This window comes from Rhinolophus sinicus, chromosome 1, assembly GCF_057876585.1.
Source record: "Rhinolophus sinicus isolate RSI-liver-muscle chromosome 1, RSI-T2T, whole genome shotgun sequence".
NCBI classification, from domain to species: Eukaryota; Metazoa; Chordata; class Mammalia; order Chiroptera; family Rhinolophidae; genus Rhinolophus; species Rhinolophus sinicus.
This window is the reverse complement of record NC_142501.1, coordinates 152,456,585-152,476,178: the sequence shown is the minus strand read 5'-3', so window position 1 is coordinate 152,476,178 and position 19,594 is coordinate 152,456,585. Positions and strand designations below refer to the sequence as shown.

Below are 19,594 nucleotides of genomic sequence, written 5' to 3'. Positions count from 1 at the left end.
GCAAGAACTTTTGTGGAAGATATTTCCTGACATTGGGCTAAATATAATAAACTTTCCTAAAAATAACTTACTAACTAACTAACTAAATAAATAAATAAATAAAAAACATGATTGTAATCTATTCCAACAAAATATTTTCATTTTCCATCCAGGCCATCATTAGAAGGAATATTCAGAAAGTTGTCAATTTGAAAATGTTCCAGTGTTAGACAATTATAAAAGACTTTGATGAAAGTCTTCATGGAAATATTTAAACCTGCATAAATATGTGGAATGTACTGTAAGATAAAAAAAAAAAAAAAAGTCAGGAAATCAATATATATATTGATTTTGTTACTGTTCTAGTCATTTACTTTCGACTCTTCAGCACTTACTCAAGTCATAAGTATACAGAATTAGGTACTTTTCAATATATTGCATATTGTATTCTGAAAAGATTTATGACTATATCTTTAAATTACAGCAGTAACAATTTATTTTCATAAAACATTTTTACTTTCTTTGAACATCCTTTCTCTTTGTATCTGAAAATTCCCTTTCTTCTAGTTCTTGTCATCTAAGAGTGTTCACAGTTTTCTTAAAATATATGTAGAGAAATCCATTGCTTATATTTAATGTTTGAATAGCAGCGATACATTTTTTAGAAATTCTAGATGGGAAGCAATTTGTGTTCTGCTGAGGACAACTAGCCCTATCAAGCCAGAAGGCTGGTATCTAGTGCCCCACTGATCTCTTCTCTCTGAAGTCACCTAGGGAAAATAGTCTACTTTTGTCTCAGCTTTCTGGGAGATAGGCTAATTACACCAATCTTGTCATAAAAACTTTGCTTAGATTTTGATCAGGTAAGATAATTAAGTTGAGTGAATTGTAACTACTAAGAAAACTACCAAGTGATAGTGTCTTTTCTACCCCCAAAGTGTAGATAACTATGGTACATTTGGAGAGTTAATTTGTAATATCATTTCTTTACATGTGACTGAGATACGAGTTTCTTCTTCCTTTCCAATAAATCCAGAAACAGTAGCTGTTTTTAGTGTCCGTACTTAGGAGAAATGAATATAAATGGAAGGATGAGCCAAGGTCTAGAATCCAATAAATTTGTGTGAGTGTTTACTAAAAGACATATCAAATATAGGAAGTATTTTATTATAGACTTAGTATATTATGTTTACTTAACCTAAGTATTGTTAATATGAATTTACTGATGACAAGCCCCTATGAATTCTTTCTCATCTGTATGTGAATCAGCTCGTTCTCAAAAACTTTTCTTCCCCAATATATACATAAAATTGACCTTAAAATAATTAATTTTATTATACCTGTAACAGAAGGCAAAGTGTTTAAGACAAGGTTCACTCTGTCATTTGGTAACTGAATCATAATATAGTTTTTAACACACACAGAAACACACATAATCCCGTATGTACCTGAACTTGTTGTACAAGAATAAATAAATTTAATATAATATCTCAGTTGTACTGGAATCACATCTATAACCAAGAGACAAAGCTTAATTTTTAGCACAACTAAATCTAGGACATGGTAAAATGAATTTTTAGATGTATTGTCTTATAGGAGCATATTATTTTTTAAAAATAGTGACACCCTATGAATTTGTGCATTGGTCATTCACGTTATTTTTTTTCCCTAATTTAATCTTGTAACACACAGTGTCTGGTGCTAAGACTAGGAATTTGCAATTTAAAGGAAAACACATTTTACCAAAAAAAAAAAAATCTCAGATATATATATATTTTTTTTACCAGCAATTTTGTTGAATGAAACTTTCATTACTTCATTTTGTTGAATGCACATCCTTTCATTTCAGAGGGCATTTGTCATATAATAGAAAAATCTTTGGCCATTGTATTTTAGCTTTCATAGACAACGTTGTTTTGTTTGTATTATGTAAATATACTTATTCAAAGCTAAATGATAGGATTTTTGAAGGACTATTCCCTTCTCATTCAAGGCAGTGAACTTTGCAATTTTTGTATGGACTAAGAAAATTTTACCTACCTTGTAGTACCTAGACTATCCTGAATTAACTCAGTAAAGATGTGTCAAATAAAAAAAAATAAATAAAGGAAGAACGTTTCCAAAACCTAACACAAATTTGGGAAATTATCTTTGAGTATTAGCAAATTGTTGAAAAAAGCCTGTTCTAAGAATAGTCTAAGGACGTATATGTTTCTCTGTCTTCTGTGTGCTAAAATATGATTGATAAACACACCACACGCACACACACACACACACACACACACAGCATAATGGCATTTGGACATCACTCTCACTTAGAACTTACTCTTTTATCACTTTCAATCTCTTAAATAGATTATAAACTAGATATTTGTTCCTACGTAAAATGTATTTAATTGCAAATAATTTATCTCCTCAGTGGTGACATAGATGAATTAATTTTTACATATTACACAAATGTGAATAATACTTGTATGTAATATTTGTTGACAATTCATAACATCCTTTGGTTTCAAGAGAAAAATATGTCTTGAAGATCCATATTCACTGATAATTTGTATTTTCATTCAGACCAAACAAAAAAAAATTGAGGATTATAACACACTGCCTACTATGGGACTAATCGATTTCAAAGAAAAAAACAAAAAACTCTTATATTCTAAAATACATTTAAAGTTTAAAAATAAGTCAAATACACTTTCTAATCATTTAGGATAAAATAGATTATGCAGAAAACTTTGGAGTCTTCCTATTTCTACCTAGATATGGTTTAAAACAATATTGAAAAGCATTGATCTTTACAGAAATGGTCCTCTTTAAGAAATGGCAAATATTTATAACATCTTAGGATTCTATCAATTTTAGAATTTGTGTGATCTTCCTGTTTAAAGTGGTAAACATCCTATAAGGTATTTTCTGAAGGGTTCAGACTCTCCCTTTCACTTTCTTTCTTATTAATTTTAAATGGTATTCTCATGGGACTGCAAGGCAATTGATATGACCCCAGCAAATTATGAGCTATTTACCCTGGGATGGATATAAGTTAAACCTCCTTATATGCACCCAATGTTGTAACTGTTTTTTAATCTTTTCTCTTACATCAGTAATGACATTGCACATTGATAACTCTCTTTTATATCCTCATAGTGTGGCTTTTCTCTTTTACATATTATTTTATAGATAACAATTTTTTAATCCCTCTTTTACCAATGATTGTCATCTCCAGTTACATGTTTGCAAAAATATTTTACTATGTCCTTTCCCTCATTTATCTTTCCTTTGAAGATGATTATTGATATTATTTAGTTAACATTTTTTATTCTCTGTGTCCCCATTTCACACTTGGGGTGACACCTCCTAGTCTGATATAAAGCTTAAATTAACAGGATTTAGTGATGTAGAAAATACAAAGGAAAAATCTTTCAGTTGACAGAAACTATTTCTTTGTTGAAAATTGCTTGCTATGGACATCCTAGGATTAAAGAATACATTTCTAATACCTTGTTTCTGATTCCACATTTATTAATGTTCATGAATGTAATTAATTTAAGAAAATTTCAGAGCTTTGATTTTTTATTTCAGTTAATTCCACAAGCACACTCAGAGTTCAAAGTCACACACATATATACATGCACACCATGCAAATTTACCTGTTTTTACATACAAACACTAGAAAAGTAAAACTGTTTTCCAATTTTAAGATTAAGGGATATGATTTTAAGGTTATTCATATGTAACTTTAACACTGTGATAAATTTTGTCTTAGTGGTGCTTAATGACTGTTAAAACAGATTAGCTATTTTCTAGGCAAAAGATATTCCCCTTGTTTGTCCTGGTCATGTTTAAGTCCCAAGGCTGGACATAAAACTGCTAAATTATATTTTCCTTTGTCTTTCATTAAACAATTGAACCTCAGTCCATTGAAACGTTTCATAGTTTTCTGAGGCAAAAAATATTATTCAGAGGTCAATGGATACTGTGCTTGGATGCTAACCTATCAAAATTAAAATGCTGAGATTATACCAGAAAATTAGAGGAAAAAAAGTTGATTTATATAAAATGCTGTTTTAGGTTTTTCTTTCTTATTACTTGAAAATAATATTAAAATTTTCCCTTTTATAAATTTTGAAGTCTCTTAATGTATAACACTTTGTAAATGACTTATTCTTCCCAATTAGAAACATGTATTAACTTCCATTAGAAACACGTATTAAGTATCTACTGCACATCAAACACCAAGTCCCAGGCATATGAAATAAGAAGGCAATGGCCTTTCCCAAAGTGTTTCAACTTCCATTCAGTAGTCTGATAAATAGATTTTATAAATAAAATTAAAACAACTATGGATAAAGAGACGAGTTTAAATTAAAATTATTCCCTCCATTGTAACCTTTTCCCTTGGACCAAAAGAAAATGATAGTCTGATTCATTTGGGTTCTTATTACATGCCTGCCACAGTTCTCACGTTAGGAAAAACAAGGACTTAATGGCAAAATCCACTGGACTTAAAAAACTTTTCTTTAAGCTCCTTTTCTTTAAGCTCCTAAATAATTATATTGGCGTTTGAATGTAATTCAGACAAGTGCCAGAGATCTGTCTACATTTGATAACAAAGCATAATAGCTTTTTCAGTTAATACTTTTTAAATAGTGTGAAGTACTGTAAAGAAGAGCTAAGCTTCTTTGACAAGTGGATGTAACCCAATAATAGTATTGATAATAGTAAGTATAATATTGTCTAGCATGAATTACATACTGTGAGGCACTGCTCCAGGGAGTTTGCATGTAATATCTCACAATACTATGCCTGTCTCATATTAATTCTGCCTTCTATTTATACTTAATTATCTTCTTGCTGTTCCTAAATATTGTAAATACAGTATAGTCTAATGGCTTTTGCAGGTCCTTCTTGCTGCCAAAAACTCCTTTGCCCCAGAGATGGCTTCCTCCTTCTTTCAAGTCTTTGCTCAGTCTTATCCTCTCAATTGAACTTACTAATATGATGACCCATGATTCCTTTAGCTACACATCAGAACTCCCTTACCCTGATTTGTCTCTTCATAACACTATTACTGTTACATATCATAACACTTATTGTCATTACATAATATATATATATATATATATATATATATATATATATACATACATATATTCAGTTGATTTTTTTTTTTTTTTTTTTTTTGTATGTCAACCCTACTAGAATACAAGGTCCAAGATGGAAGGTATTTTTATCTGTGGGCTTTTTTCCCCATCTGGGAAAATGCCTAGAACATAAATTATTGTATTCAGTTAGTGAGGGCCTGGAGCTTGAAACCAGCTCTGACTTTAGGGCCCTCTTTATTAAAAAATCCCCAATGACTTATAATTATTCAGCTTTATGATTTGAGTGAAACTCAGAACTCTTGTGTGCAGTCACTGATTCTCTACTGCTAAAAATAATGGCATTAACATTTAAAAAGTTCCAAACTGATCAGTAATAGAATAAAATACCTCTTAGAAATTAATGTCAGTGGTATCTTGACACTAAAATAAATAAGAAATACATTAGATTTTAGTGAATTCTCCCTCTGGCATTCATTTATAAACTGTACCTGGTAAATTGTATTTATTCTGGAATCACACACATCATATGTCAGCAACTCCTTGACCATTCCTGATTTTGTGAAAGATAGTTAATTTTACTTCTGCTTTCCCTCATTTTAGTTTTTTAAGTAGTTTTAGTTCATCATTTTATGCTCATTTTGAACACAGATCATAGGGTACATTCTCAGTAAATGTCCAATGACCATATGACTGGAGTAGTGAAGCTACAATTAAAGACTCTTGAAAATATGCTTCAAACTACCTTTCCAGCATTACCACTATATGTTTTTGACCTGGTCTCCTTTGTTGCGTAAGATAGAAGCCAAATTCAAAGTGGCTTAAACTGAAAGAGAATTATAGATCATACAGATGAAAAGTTCCAGAGACTTTAAAAATATCCAAAGTACAGGCACATACAGATCTAGGTGCTAACATATGTACTATCTGCTACGCAATTGGAAACACATGGTTTAAAAATGCGTAAATATGGTATTTAAAGCCACTGATCAAAATGAGGTTACTGGGATTGAGTTAGGAGCATGCTGATGTTGAGAGGTAAAGGAGAAAGATCCAGCAAAAGGAGACTGAGAAGAAGTGGCTCATGAGGAAGTAGGAGAGTAGACAATTGTGGGATCACTAAAGGGGCGATGTCACTGTATGGGACCAGCTCTGACTTTATTGCTCCTGTCCTTCACTCTCAGAGCTCATGTGGCATGGGCTCTGACAGGTACCTGATACCCAGCTCCACAGAGCCAATCAGCCAGTAGCACTGGGACCTTAGTTACTAAGAGGATGGAGAAATTGCAATGCATGACCCAGCACAGTAGGATCTCATGCTTGACTCTAAAGATAGGATCAATCTCATATGATGCATGTGAACTGAGATGAGGATCTCGCTTTTTGCTCTTATCTCCATTTCAATTCTCAATATTTAAATATTCATGGTCACCAGAAGGGAAAAGGAAGGGGTTGGTGGTAGAAGAGGGTAAAGGGGTTCAAATATATAGTGACATAGGAGAACTGACTCTGGGTGGTGAACACACGATGTGATACATAGATGATGCATTATAGAAATGTACACTGAAACCTATATAATTTTACTAACCAATGTCACCCCAATAAACTTAATAAAATTAAAAAAATTAATAAAATAAACCTTTCATATTAAAACCACATTAACCATTCTTTCTATCATAAACCTTCATCAAATCCCTTAGCCAAAGCATTCTCTCCTTTCACTGAAGTCTCTGAATAATACATCAGTATTTTTCATGGAATTTAACACTTTCAACCACAAATTATATGATCTCTTTCCTGCCAGCCCAAAAGTATTTAGAAGATAAAGACTTCTGTTGTTGTCCCAAATAACTGAATTGAGTGAATATCTCATACATTATTGAATGACAGATAAATTGTGCATCAATCTCTACTTTCAAGTGCTTTGTCTCATTTTTCACTAATGTTAATAGTTTGGAAAAGGAAAAATGTTGGTAACTCTGACATGAGCCAAGTAGAATACCTAACTCTTAAATGCTTTCTTCCTGAATATTGAAACTTTGGTGCCATCATAAAATAAATACAATGATTTAAAAGAAGTATTACATCAGAGTTAAGAAAGCTTCACTAGCTTATATTATTATTATAATTTGACATCTGGACATGCTAATGCCAGTGTGTTGATGCACCTGGTGATATTAAACAGCATTAGCTTTTATAGATAATAACGTATATCAACATATTTATATTTCTCTCCTGATTCTCTTCAAGTTAGGGACATCATGGATATGTTGATATATTTGGCATCTCTAACATAACTAGGATTATTTAGTTGCAGAACTTGGTAAGTTTTGATAAGAAAAAACATTATATAAACTTACTTGAATTTAATACTGTTTTATTTTAAAATAATGATAACTAGACAAATATCTGTAATCACATTGCAATTACTGATTTTAGAAAAGAGCTCATTAAAAGCAAATCTCAGTGGTTTATGAATTAGCAATAGATGTGATTTTATAAAAATGTAACAAATCCAGGCTTGTGTATTGATTTACTATCTGAGAGTTGTTATCTCTTCTACTTTTTCATGATTACATGCTTTTTTCTTTAAAGGCTCGGAAACAAAGATAATTAGAGAGCAGTTCATAATTTATTAATAACTGACAAATGGGGATCACGGCAGAGAAGTGCCAGAAAGACTAGGAGCATAGCAACAACTAATTGCCCACTGTGGGAAGTAAATCGTCCTAGGAAACTGAACCCAAGAGGGTTACTGGCTCAATTGCTCAACATTATTGAATATCCCACCAGTGACTTCTCACAGATCAAACATGTAAATATCACTGCAATTCTCAGGAAGTTATATTGAGACAAATATTTACAAGGAGAATCTCTATTTATGGTACTGAAGACAAGTTAACATCATTGATTTGCAAAGATGAAAATGATTTTAGCAAAGAATCTAGAGACTCATTTTTTAAGTATGAAGCAGGGCAGGTCAAAAGCCTAACCACAGAGCAAAACACACTTTTTGTCTGAAGTCCATTTCTTTAAGAATGTGACACCTGAAAGACAGAGCAGGCCAGCATGCCAGAAGTGGCTGGGCTCTGGTAGAAGATTCTCCTAGGTTTCTCGAAATCTTACCATGTCTCTCAGAGACCACAAGAGCACGGGCTCTCTCAAGAACTGGATACCCAGCTCTACAGAGAAAATCAATAGCTCTGCCCTGTGCCAAAGGATAGAACACCCATTCAACAAAAAACTCGGTGTTTTGAACCACCTCTAGGAGTATACTCATTGCTGAGAAATGAAGCAAATGAATGGTAAAATTTGCAAACGATTTTAAACACCAGTTAAATGTCACGTTTGTTCAAGATCTGTGCTCTTTTTTTGTTTGTTTTTAAACTTGCATAAAACTGAAAAGAAACAGAGGTTTCTAATGGATTGGCAACTCAGATTCAAACAGTTAAATTCTTTAATGTGCCATGTGGAGGGATTGACTTCAGATACACCTAATTGCGGTGATACTTACAATGTTATAAAACATATATTCCAATTACCTTGCTTACCAAAATTATTTTACTATCTCTCACTTCTTGCTTTTCTTTTATAATTCCTTACTCCTTTGACTTTAATCTCACAGAAAAATAACATATTTTTCTGTACTATTTTTGGCATGCGTTTGTTCTCAATAGTCTATAGTCATTGTTCTACTCCCTTGTAGCCGTTAGTATTGCAAATAACAATGTCAGTAGGTATTCATTATTATTTGGGGATGCCTTCCTTTAAAATACTGTTTTATTGGTTTATTTCTTTTTAATGACCTGTTATCTTTTCTTCCTGTTTCTGTGTTCTGGCATTGGGGTCCACACCTTCATGATGGTCATTATTGAGTTCTCTTGAATCAAGGAAGATAGAAAGGCAACAAAGATGTTTGGGAGTTTATTATAGTTTATTTTTTCAGCCTCCTATGCACACCACCACTTCTGTCCTGAGAGGCAAGATATCATCACATTCGGGAAATAGGATCTCCTTCTGGTGACTAGTGAAGGAAAGCCTCTCTGTTTTGTAGAGTTTCTTAGACTGCTCTTAGACCAAGTATATAATTCCTCTTCGGTGCCCTTCCAGACTCAACATTCCATAATAATAAAATATTCCCATATATCTTACAAATACCTCTTCTCCACCTCCAAGAGCTCTCCGTGCCTCTACCACTGAGAAATCTTAATATTGCTTTGACACTCATAACTATTTCATTTGATTTTCCTGAAGCAAATTCAGTAGGCGTTGGTTTAAACTGATTCTATATGTAGCTGATGTACACATCTTGCCAACATTAAAAAAACAGTCATTTATGTTGTTTCAATTGATGTCATGTAACTTTGACTGTTTATTACTTTAATGTAGTTATTTAATACTTTCACTATTTTCTAAAAGATATCTGTTTCAAAATATGGAGAAACAGTACACATAAGAATATTAAAGATAATCATAACATGTAATCACAAAGCAAAGAGTTGAACAACTTTAAAAATATGTAGGGATACAAGATTAAATGAAATATTTTTTATATTAATTATTCCTAGATATACTGAAATCTTACCACAAATCTTTACCTCTACAGTTGTCTGTGAGATCTTCATATATGCCAGCAGCGCAATGCTACTTATTTAAGAATATCAAGTTCATCATACCTATAGCCAGTGTAGATATTAAATCTGTACAATTAATCTGAGTTTCTTAATTTGCAACAGTAAAATTATCAGGAAAATTTTAGTCTATAGGTCTAATCTTCTCTGAACATTTTTATGACAAAATTTAGCTACTACTTAAATGAATAATTTCTACCTTATCAAACCAAAGACTATGTAAAATCTAATAAATCATCAAAGTAACATGAATTCAACATTTATGTAATAAGTGATGTTGAACATTGTTTAATATAAATTTTGATGAGACAAATATATGATAAAACTAAAATTCTGTGTTTGTGTGACTCGCATATTTTATAATACACCAGGGCCTCTTGATGATTTATTTTGATATCTATATCTGATTTCTTCTGACCTAGTCCTAATCCTGCTGTTTCAAATGTACATACAGTGGTCTGTTAGATTCAGCTCCTCTCTAATCATTTGGAATGTAGAGGGCCAGTATAAATCCAACCTTTCCTGAAGTCCTAAAGATTTATAATTAATCATTCCAAACTGTGCTAGTGTGTACTGTCAATCTCCAACCCCATAGGGAAACAGCTTCTTTGAATTCCAAGTATATACACATATTTATTTTACCACACAATATCTTTCTGCTCCAGCCCCAGGCTTCTAAATCTTCATTCAAGAAATTGAAGTGGAAAGTTTTTCTGTACATCTCAAATATCTGCCTGGACCCTGTGCAGTTTGGTCCATTTATTCCTATTGGTTCCCAAAGTCAGGATGACTGGATCCTACTCCTGTGTCTCCAAACTTTGAAACCCTCCACACCCACTGTAAGAGGAGTCTTAAATAACACAGTTTGGAAGGCTATCAGGAGATAGTTTTAGTACATCATACGCCCAAATGTGAAAATCACTATCAGGATTGCTTCCATCTGCCCCCTCATCGCACTGTATCTCCTTAGACCTCAAATAATCAAAATGATTGACTCTTTCAGCTATGGTCCAGCATATCTTTGGAGGTTTGATTAATGGTCATTTCCTTAGATAAACTTCCTGATCTTTTGACATTTCCAAGATATCTTGCTGCGTACCCTTTCCTATACATTTTGCTCTACTTTTTTACATTGCGTGTTACACAGTTGGCATGGTTAGAATGATTTTCCTGATTTCTTACTAGCTGCTATTTTATTTGTGTATGCATTTCTTATTTTTTGATTAAAAATTATCTAGAACATATAAGACAAAATGTAGAAAGAAAAATCAATCATATTTATCCACCAGAGACAATCAATATTCATATTTTGCCATTTATTTAAGATATTTTATATACATATTTGAGTTCCTAATTTATAGTTTTGTTTTCTGTTTTTCTTTAACTTGACATTGTAATGTTAAATTTCCCTGTGTAATTAAAAATGTTTTAAAAGCAAACATTTAATACCTCCTTGATATTATGTTTAATCTTTCCTATGCATTTTCCCTTTTGCATTGTTTGTTTTTTTTCTTTTGTTGCTATTGTTTGGGAGAAAGGTTTTTCTATCTTGAATGTCCTTAGAACACATTTGTATAATTCAAAGTAAGAGTCGATGAATATGAATATTTTAAAGACTGTTGATACATATTGACCAATGGCCCTCCTAAACCGTTGTACAAATTACCATTCCCCACAATAGTGCATGAAATTGTTAGTTCACAAAATAGTCTCTGCTATTTTAATAGAGAAAAAATAGTTCCATATTTTCAATAGCAGTCTTGTTATTCTTGCGATTTAATAGTTTCATTAATATGTATACAATAAGTATAGTTATTAACTATTTTATTACCTGTTTTATAAGGTACCTGTACATACTGTTTACCCGTTAAGGCTAGTGGTATCTTAGCTCTTCATATAGTAAAGATATATCATTAGAAGTGGCAAGATTTGTTAGCTTTAAATAATATTTATTTCACATGGAATACAAAAAATGTTAATTTTATGTGGTTGGGGATCTAAACTGATATTTTCTATAGAGTTACATAAGTCTGTTTATCACCCTTTCCTAAAATTTTTATTGGTGTCCACCTTTAGCACACTAAATAGTGTCCATATAGATATTATTTTATCTATACGGCCTCTGGGCTCTCAAATCTATTCTTCTAATCCAATTCTACCAAGATCATATTTGTTTAAATATAATTTAAAAATTGTTTTCAATGTTTGGTCAAGTGAATTCCTATTGGGGAATCACATATAATCACAATTACAAATATTTTATATTAAGTGCTTTTGTACTTACACATTTATACATCATTATACACTTACATACATACATTTATACCATTTATAAACCTTTTATATAAAGCAATTTAATCATAATTTGCATCTGTTATGTTCTATATGTGTATAATGTATTAAAATAGTTAACATTTAATATTGTTATATTTAATTTTAAACACGACAAGTTTCATAATATATGATATAAATTTCTCCTGACCAATACTAATAGATAGCAAAATGTACTGATGTGGAATCTGGAATAATTTGATAGGAAAATGAACATTTAGCTGTCTTTCTAATCATTTTCATAATTAATTCAATTTTCAATAATATTTTATCACAAAATATACACATTCCTTGTGTATACTTCCACAATTACTTTAATTTTTTGAGATTGAAGTAATTAAATTGAAACATTAGTCCTTCTGGTTCTTTCTACGTTGTAACTATAATGCTAACAGATGTGATTCAACTTTAGTAAAATATTCAACAGCCATAATGGAGGAAGCTCAATAAATAAGAACTTAAATATTTGGCTTATTTCTGGGACTAATGTCCTCCTTTTTTTTTTTGACCCACTCATATTTTTAATGGTATTCTTTCATTAAGACAAATAAGTTTTCAAAACAAAGGCTGCTATCGAAAATGTGCTCAAAATATTTTTTTAGCTGCAAAATTAGCATCACTTTTTTTTAAACTTTACCGGCCCTTACTTTTTCCTCTGTAAATCTCTCACAATAAATTCAAACCTAAAATAGCTAAGCACAGACTGGTTAGTCATGACAGCCACACGCTCCTCCCAAAGAGGCTTTACATATAGGCCTATATAGTCTGTGAAATGACTGGGAGGGAAAAGTTTAGTGGAAAGAGATGATAGTAACTTTAGGCTTCTAGAAATGGAGGTAATTTAGGTTTGCTCAGTGACGGTGCCATTCTGTAAGAGAAACACATAATCCAGGACTTTGTACATTAACACTATTGTAGCGCCAGAAGAATAGTGGTTGATGGTGGTTGATTGCAAAGAAGATTCTCTGTAATTTATCCTTATTGAACTAGTATAGATTATCTCTTCTGTGGAAATAAACAAAAGGCATGCAAATGCGAATAAACAAATATTATTTATTAAGAGCTTGCTAGAGCAAAATAATCAGTCACCATCGCTTGCATTTGGCAGAGACCTAAAGGCAGGCAGTGGAGTGTGAAAGCTTTCTAATGAAAACAAGGGGACGTCTTCAGGCATATCCTGATTGGTGATCATTGGCATGGGATAGCTGGAGGCAGGCTAAGTAGAAGTGTGGCATCCTGTGTGACTGGTTAAGGGAGCATATCTGGCTTCCTCTCATTGATCCTTATTTGGAAATGAAGTAAAAAATCAGGGAAGCTAGTAGCACTTATTGGTAAAGTCCTGACCATTTGGGTCGATTGCTGCAGAGGTTGTGGTTTGACTTCCTGGACTGGTTGCTGCAGATTTGGGGTCAGAATTCTGTTTTTTTATTTAGTCTGACCATTGTCCATTTGCGTATTCATTCTCTCATTTCATACATTTCAGTAAATAGTCATACTAGTCTTTTTATAAACTTAGTGTTCAGTATTTATTTTTTTAATTATAAAGAGGAGAAAATTCTTTAGGGAATGCAGCCATAAATATACTGTGTACTCCTTTTATTAAATGATCAGGTGAATATTTCAAATCAGCATGACCTTGAATTTTATTGATTTATGAAAGAAACAAAGTAATTTTGAAGTTAGATGACATAAATTGTTTAACAAGGATTCTGACTTATCAAATAACAAACTACAATGTCATTACAATACCAGAGAAGTAAGAAAACCATTGTAGAGAGGGAAGTGAGATTGAGATAGGCAGAAAAAAACTTCTTCTGCATTTTTAGTAGTGCTTAATACTCAGCTTTTCCTTTTATTTGCCTATTTGCCAGTTTTGAAGTCAGGTATCAATGTAAAGTTTGCAGTCTGTCCTGCCTACAATGTCCTATTTCTTACTTGCTACTTGAGGAGAAAGTTGAGTTTGCAAAAAGTGTTAAATCAAAATATCATCTATACTTAATAGGAGTATGTAGACCAAATATATTAAAAAGGCATTAGTGTTTTATCAATCATATCTTAATTACAGCTTAAGTTTATTTACATATATTTATATATAGGTAATGTATAAATAAATATGTACATACATATGTAAACACATAGGTTTATACTAATATAATACTGACATTTAGTTATTTAAATGTAAATAATAAAAGTGTAAATAATATGTGTAAAGTTGAAACAATCTTAATTTTCCTGTTTAAAATATTAAGTTAGTACAAAAGTAATTGCAGTTTTTGCAATTTTTAGCCTTTTAAAATGCAATTGCTTTCACACCAACCTAACACAATACTGGAGCTGCTTTTGCTAAAATATTTGATAGATCATGTAACCTCTCTTTTTTTATAGGCTCTCTGAAATAGATTTTTCTGATCTTGGTGACCTGTAGAGTTCGATTTTTTGATGGGATTTGACTCTTTGATATGCTTCCTGCTTTTATAGTGAGGACAGTCTAATAGTGAGACAGTCATGCAACCAGATCATTTCAGTGTTACCACAATTAGTGTTGTATTTTCAACAATTTGGTGCAAGAATAGAATAGAGGATATGATTATCTTTGCATTAGTGAGTACAGGAATGTTGTTGCAGAAATGGTAAACGGAAGCCAGACCTGGAGGATGAAAAGAAATTTTACAAGTTGCATGACAGTGTGAGGAGGAAGGCATGTAGGCGTGAAGGCGCATGACATGTTCAATTTACTGTGACTCCTTAGGATTCTCTACAAGGCCTACCACAGACTGTGCCTGTGACACTCCCCAGCCTTCCTGCCTCATTCATAGCATGAGCTTTGTCATATCCAAATATAATATATATATTATATATACATATATATATATACATATATATGTATATATAATATACATAATTATCATGAAATGTATATGGTTTACTCTAGCTCAGTAGCAGTTCAAAGAGAAAACCTTTTGCATCAAAAATTCACTACCTCTTAAAGGCTCTCCTGATACCTGTGGCAAAACTGTGGCTTTGCTTTCACATAATTTTATGTAAGTCTCTGTTCAATAGCTCAGAAAGGCAAAATGGGGATGCTGAATTAAGATAATTTTACAGTTTTGTCATTTTGTTTGAGGTATTATGACTCCCTGATAATCCAAATAGCTAATATTGACATATAAAAGTACAAAAAATATTTGCCATTAAACATTAAACTTGTCATTAAAAGAAACCTGTAAAGATAAATGTTAGAAACCGAAAAAAGAAAATAAAAAACTACAACAACAAAAAAACCTTGTGGTTTGAAAAGATAGAGATTCGGATGAAATTTAGTTATTTAACCAGTCTTCATTTGTAAATAATATAAATTAACATTGTAAACAAATTGTAGGAAAATTTTTTATAGTACTTACCAGAGAACAAATTGTTTTTAAGCACCTCCAGGCATTTCAGAAGTGTTTTATTAACATGCAGACTATTAATATGCTAATTACAAAACTATACCTTTTATTCATTAAGTAAATTCCCCTAAGACTATTAAAAGACACATTATTCGCTACAACAAGTATTGAGTACCTGTTGGATCAGTGTTTCTCAACCTGGAGAACAGTTAGAATCAACTAACAGCTTTTGAAAAATAATGATGCCTGAGTCCCACAACCAAGATATTTTGAGTCACTTGTTCTGAGGTGAGTGAGGCATGGGCCTTGTTTTGTTGTTGATGTTGTTGTTTGTTTGTTTGTTTGTTTGTTTTAACCTCCCTGTTGACTCTAATCTGCAGCCAGGTGTAAAATCATTGTATAATGTGAGTAGAGAGCTGTTTCTGTATAATTTCTTATTCTTAAAGCTTAGCACATAGATTCTCAGTAAACATTTGATAATAATGAGAGTGATTATGTCTACTACTGCAGCAAAAACGTTTTACAAAAGATGTTTAATAGTTGGTGAAATTTACTTTGGGTCCCCAAATACATATTAGAATAAGCAAACTGAATCTAACACATTCAATAATATCTGCAGCTTGTATCAATGCCCTATCTGTGGCATTCATGGAAGAAGAGCCTCTTTTATAATGGTCTCTGGCTCATTAAAATTATCAAAAGAAATACAATGAATCAGCAATAAAATATAGCTTGGGATATAAACCAATTGAACTATAGTCTAAAGATAATTCACCTCAAGTTGTTTCTTTGCTTTCATTTAGCTCCCAATCCATAAGTTCTCACAGTTGTCTTAAGAGAAAGAAATAAGGAGAGTTCCTGATTCCAAAATTAAAGTGAATTGGTTTTTTGTTTGTTTTTGTGACTTTGTCCTTCCAAACAAAGGGATGGTTGCACATGGAACACTTAGATTTGTAGAGTTTTGGGTATTATTTTTATTTTAGAAATCCTTGAAATGTGTATCATTTATTTAAAATTTAACTCGGTCACTTATATTATCTGATCTCTATTTTATACATGCATCTGAATACCAGTAGAATTTAGGTTATTGAGCATTTTTCTAGCATCCATCTTTTAATACTTTCAATCAAAATTTGGTAGATTTTGCTACAGTAGGGGCTAGACTTACATCAAAGATTTTAAATGTTGTATGTAATTGATTGTGAATTTGTCAGTTTTTCTTTTTTTTCTGTCTTTCTTTTTTCCCTTTCCTTAACCTGGTAACAAACTATTAGCAAAGGAAGAAAGAAATGTCCATACCAGGATTCTCCATGAAAATGTCTTTAATTTTCAACAGGGGGAGAGGGAGATGAGGCTGAGGGGTTGGGTGGGAGAACTGGGAGATATGGAAGAAAAAATGTGCTTCCATTATAGTATGAGGCAGTAACTGCTGCCCACATCTTACCTTCATAATTTGCTATCAGTGCCATCAGGGCCTCTCACTGAGTCCCAGATTTTGTAGCTCTAAGATGAATATTATAATAGGACATTGCAGGCTTGAAACAGGCACTGCAAGGAAAATGCAAATGTGTTGGAAGGACAATCTCTTCCTGTGTGTTTCTACTTTACTTTCACACTACTACCACACTCATGCACGTCTGATACCAGGTGTGTGGGTTTTTCTATGTTTTGTTTTTCCACAAGAAACACTTCTCTATAACATCAGGTGTATGTCCTGCAATTCAACTGAATTTAGAAGCTAAGTGCGATTAGTGCCACAAATTAAGGGCTCAGTCCCACAAGACTGATCCCCAATTCAGATGCCAATCCCACAACGTCTGTCCCGCATGACTACTGTTAACCTTAAAATGAAAGGCCAAAGCGAGAGCAACAAGCATTTATTTGAGATCCAAAATAATAATTATATGGAAAACACTGATTCAGACAGAAACCCAAATGGTGTTGCCATTAGGAGGTGAAGGCAAGAGGTATTCATTGGAAAGGGAAGGGGTACAATTACATGAATAGAAGGAAGGAATGGCTATTGTTGCAGATAAGCTGACATAGTGATGCTGATTATAAAGAATGTTTTTCAGTCTCGTAGTCATAATGTCTGTCTCTCGTTATCATTGCATTTATTTGGAGTACACTGATGCTTTAAGGCCAGTCTAAAGCTAATTTTGCCAAGTTTAACCTTCCAAAGATTTGAGGCAGAAGATGTCAAGGCAGTTCCCCAGGGATGGCAGCTCCACCTCTGTTTTGAAGTAGATCTCTTTATATTATTTTTCACACTACAAATTGGAGTTTCCCTTGACACCCCCCCCCCTTTTTTTTTTTTTTAATTGGGGCATATTGGGAGCAGCATGTTTCTCCAGGGCCAATCAGCTCCTAGTCATTGATTTTCAATCTAGTTGTGGAGGGCACAGCTCAGCTCCAAATCCAGTCATAATTTTCAATCTTAGTTGCAGGGGGCGCAGCCCACTATCCCATGCAGGAATTGAACTAGCAACCTTGTTAAGAACTCTAACCAACTGAGCCATCTGGCTGCCCCTCCAGCAACTCATTGTCTTCAATCTAGTTGTGGAGGGTGCAGCTCCCTGGCCCATGTAGGAATTGAACCGGCAACTCTGCTGTTTAGAGCTCGCATTCTAACCAACTGAGCCATCCAGCCGCCCCTTGACGCCCCCCCCTTTGAATTCAGTCATTTGCTAGTACGTCTCATTAGAACTCTGAGAAACACATGCTTATGTTTACCAACTTTTATAAAGGATATGATAAAAGATACCGATGAATAACTAGAAGAAGAGATATAGAAGGCACAGTCTGTAAGGCTCCCCTGTGCAGGAGCTTTCTGTTCCTTGCAGTTAGGGTGCAAGGAACACCCTCCTGATACACGAATGTGTTTACCAACCCAGAAACTCTCTGAATTCCTTTTTTTGGGATTTTTATGGAGGCTTCATCATGTAGGTATAATTGATCAGTAACTCCATTTCCATCCCTTCTCCCTTGTTGGGAAAATGGTGGGTGAGGTTGAAAATTTCAAGCTTTTAATCAGAACTTGGTCTTTCTGGTGACCAGCCTCCATCCAGGAGTCCATCAAGAGTCACCTTGTTAGAACAAGAGATATTCCTGTCAACCAGGTGAATACAAGAGATTTAGAAGCTTTGCATCAGCAACTAGGGTCAAAGATTAAGTATTAGAACAAACAATTCTCTTAGCACCCCTGTTAGCAAGGGTTTTCAGAGCTGTGTATCAGTAAATGGGCCAGACACACACACACACACATATATATATATATATATATATATATATATATATATATATATATATATATATATATATATATATATATATGCATTTCTTATTATTTTACATCAAGATAGGAGAGTGCTAGGCTTGGAACTTGGTTGGGTATCACTAAGAGATCCACTGATGTTTCAAAACCCATCTACCAGGGACTATTGCTCAGATAGTACAATTTTTGGTAAAGATCCCTAGGGGATAATAGGGAGATACCTACAATCATCAGTGAAGGTAAGAAGTTCTATAGTGAGAAGGAAGCAGAGAACCGGAAAAGATTTTAGAAATTACTGCATATAACTATATGCTGTTCCAGTTTGTCTAGACTACAGCTTGGGAATAGTGATTGGATTGCATATATAAATCCCAACATGTGCTGTATATATGGCATTCCCCTCAGAGTTACTCAAACAGCACTTGAAAAATAAAAAACTCTTTCTAACCATTTTGCATAACTTCCTCTTCTGTAGGGTAGAATAATTTTATACCCTTGTGTCAAAAGTATGGGAAATTTGGGAACCACATATGTTATCAATTATGCTTTTTATCCCTTTCCCAGTTTTTGAAAAAAAGTTTCTGCAGAGTTTTAGCTTGGCTTCATCAGAAATCAGTACTAAATCTTAGAAGAGTGGCAGTGAATTAAGACAAAGATGCAAAGGTATTAAAATATGAGACATTTTAAGAAATATATGAAACAACATTGTCAGTGTTAGATGCCACTGAACAATTTTATCAGCTTCTTTTGTTACAAATATTTGTTACACATTTAAATTCTTGTCAACATTTAAAAACTGATAAGGTATAAATGACAGTATATTGTGATATGCATCATATTTGTAATTGTTTAATTTCTTTGTTTAATATTCTGAAGACGATAAAGTTA

The 19,594-nt window shown here is 32.9% G+C and overlaps 1 protein-coding gene across 13 annotated transcripts in view; it reads left to right on the top strand.

Annotated features, from left to right (window-relative positions):
- The window catches only part of EPHA5 (EPH receptor A5), a 341,137-nt gene that overhangs the window by 253,327 nt on the left and 68,216 nt on the right, over nucleotides 1-19,594 (top strand). The window lies entirely within an intron of this gene.